Source organism: Sebastes fasciatus, chromosome 22 (assembly GCF_043250625.1).
Source record: "Sebastes fasciatus isolate fSebFas1 chromosome 22, fSebFas1.pri, whole genome shotgun sequence".
NCBI lineage: Eukaryota > Metazoa > Chordata > Actinopteri > Perciformes > Sebastidae > Sebastes > Sebastes fasciatus.
This window is the reverse complement of record NC_133816.1, coordinates 26,110,468-26,113,238: the sequence shown is the minus strand read 5'-3', so window position 1 is coordinate 26,113,238 and position 2,771 is coordinate 26,110,468. Positions and strand designations below refer to the sequence as shown.

The following is a 2,771-nucleotide window of genomic DNA, read 5'->3' as shown; positions in this document are numbered from 1 at the left end:
ACCTGACCCCTGATCACCTGACCCTTGACCCCCTGATCACCTGACCCCTGATCACCTGACCACCTGACCCCTGACCACCTGATCACCTGACCCCTGATCACCTGATCACCTGACCACCTGACCCCTGATCACCTGACCCTTGACCCCCTGATCACCTGACCCCTGATCACCTGACCACCTGATCCCTGACCACCTGACCACCTGACCCCTGACTACCTGACCACCTGACCCCTGACCCCCTGATCACCTGACCACCTGACCACCTGACCCCTGACCCCCTGATCACCTGACCACCTGACCCCTGATCACCTGACCCCTGACCCCTGATCACCTGACCCCTGACCCCTGATCACCTGACACCTGACCCCTGACCCCTGATCACCTGACCCCTGATCACCTGACACCTGACCCCTGACCCCTGATCCCTGACCCCTGGTGCCTGATGGGAGTTTAAAGTTTGATTTCTTATGTCTAACATTTTTATACCTGATGATTAACCGTATTTATGAAAGTACTTCCTGTTGGATACGTGTTGATGTTCTTCACTGATGCTGGGATTTGTAGTTTTTTTGGTAACAATGACAGTGTTTTGTACTGTAGATATTAGTATATACATTTAGTATGTAGGTGGTATCAATTAAACCGCTTTATGTTTAAGAGATATTCATTTATTATCTATTTATTCATAATAATGTTATTAAGAAGAGGAAGAGGAAGTAGAAGAAGAAGAAGAAGAAGAGGAAGTAGAAGAAGAAGTAGAAGAAGTAGAAGAAGAAGTAGAAGAAGAAGAAGAGGAAGTAGAGGGAGAGGAAGTAGAAGAAGAAGAGGAAGAGGAAGTAGAGGGAGAGGAAGTAGAAGAAGAAGAGGAAGAGGAAGTAGAGGAAGAGGAAGTAGAGGAAGAGGAAGTAGAGGAAGTAGAAGAAGTAGAAGAAGAAGAGGAAGTAGATGAAGAGGAAGTAGAGGGAGAGGAAGTAGAGGAAGAGGAAGTAGAGGAAGTAGAAGAAGTAGAAGAAGAAGAGGAAGTAGAGGAAGAGGAAGTAGAGGAAGAGGAAGTAGAGGAAGTAGAGGAAGTAGAAGAAGAAGAGGAAGTAGAGGAAGAGGAAGTAGAGGAAGAGGAAGTAGAGGAAGTAGAGGAAGTAGAAGAAGAAGAGGAAGTAGATGAAGAGGAAGTAGAGGGAGAGGAAGTAGAGGAAGAGGAAGTAGAGGAAGTAGAAGAAGTAGAAGAAGAAGAGGAAGTAGAGGAAGAGGAAGTAGAGGAAGAGGAAGTAGAGGAAGTAGAGGAAGTAGAAGAAGAAGAGGAAGTAGATGAAGAGGAAGTAGAGGGAGAGGAAGTAGAGGAAGAGGAAGTAGAGGAAGAAGAAGAAGAAGAGGAAGTAGAAGAAGAAGTAAAAGAAGTAGAAGAAGAAGTAGAAGAAGAAGAAAAGGAAGTAGAGGGAGAGGAAGTAGAAGAAGAAGAGGAAGAGGAAGTAGAAGAAGAAGAGGAAGTAGAGGGTGTTTCAGTGTTTCTAAAGTCCTGCTTTCTGTCCTGGTTTACATGTTTTATTAAAACCTCAGTTTGAAGTTCCCTTTAAGTTCTATTTTAGTGTCAGGAAGTTCCCGTCTCTGTTTCTAGCCCTGCTAGCTCCGGTCTCAGTTCCATCTGCATGTTGCTTTGTTTTCTAAACTCTGTAAAGTTTCTCATTTGGAGACTTTTCATCACATCTACAGTCTAATAAATCTCCTCTCATTTAAAGGTCTCATATTATGCTCATTTCCAGGTTCAGAGATGTATTTGAATGTTGCACTAGAACATGTTTACATGCTGCAATGTTCAAAAACCCTTTATCCTTCTCATACCGTCAGCCTGAATATACCAGCTCAGAGGCTGATTCACAGCCTGTCTCCTCCCACTCTGCTCTGATGGTCAACGTTTCTGTCAATCAAACGTCCTCAACACAGCGTCACTCTCTCCCCCCCCCCACACGGAGAGAGAGAGAGCTACCTGTAGGTCTGACTGTAGGGAGAGAGAGAGCTACCTGTAGGTCTGACTGTAGGGAGAGAGAGAGCTACCTGTAGGTCTGACTGGAGGGGGAGAGAGAGCTACCTGTAGGTCTGACTGGAGGGGGAGAGAGAGCTACCTGTAGGTCTGACTGGAGGGGGAGAGAGAGCTACCTGTAGGTCTGACTGGAGGGGGAGAGAGAGCTACCTGTAGGTCTGACTGTAGGGAGAGAGAGAGCTACCTGTAGGTCTGACTGTAGGGAGAGAGAGAGCTACCTGTAGGTCTGACTGGAGGGGGAGAGAGAGCTACCTGTAGGTCTGACTGTAGGGAGAGAGAGAGCTACCTGTAGGTCTGACTGGAGGGAGAGAGAGAGCTACCTGTAGGTCTGACTGTAGGGAGAGAGAGAGCTACCTGTAGGTCTGACTGTAGGGAGAGAGAGAGCTACCTGTAGGTCTGACTGGAGGGAGAGAGAGAGCTACCTGTAGGTCTACCTGTAGGTCTGACTGTAGGGAGAGAGAGAGCTACCTGTAGGTCTGACTGTAGGGAGAGAGAGAGCTACCTGTAGGTCTGACTGTAGGGAGAGAGAGAGCTACCTGTAGGTCTGACTGTAGGGAGAGAGAGAGCTACCTGTAGGTCTGACTGGAGGGAGAGAGAGAGCTACCTGTAGGTCTGACTGTAGGGAGAGAGAGAGCTACCTGTAGGTCTGACTGGAGGGAGAGAGAGAGCTACCTGTAGGTCTACCTGTAGGTCTGACTGTAGGGGGAGAGAGAGCTACCTGTAGGTCTGACTGTAG

At 47.7% G+C, this 2,771-nt stretch overlaps 1 protein-coding gene across 1 annotated transcript in view; it reads left to right on the top strand.

The window, feature by feature from the left end:
• The window catches only part of LOC141760655 (RPA-related protein RADX), a 17,746-nt gene extending 16,014 nt beyond the window's left edge, over positions 1–1,732 (top strand). Inside the window, exons 19-20 of the mRNA XM_074623676.1 lie at positions 1–693; positions 1,450–1,732. The exon at positions 1–693 is cut by the window's left edge and continues 257 nt beyond it. The gene's annotated coding sequence lies outside the window, so the exon portion shown is untranslated. The remainder of the gene's footprint in view (positions 694–1,449) is intronic.
• Positions 1,733–2,771: the final 1,039 nt, after the last annotated feature.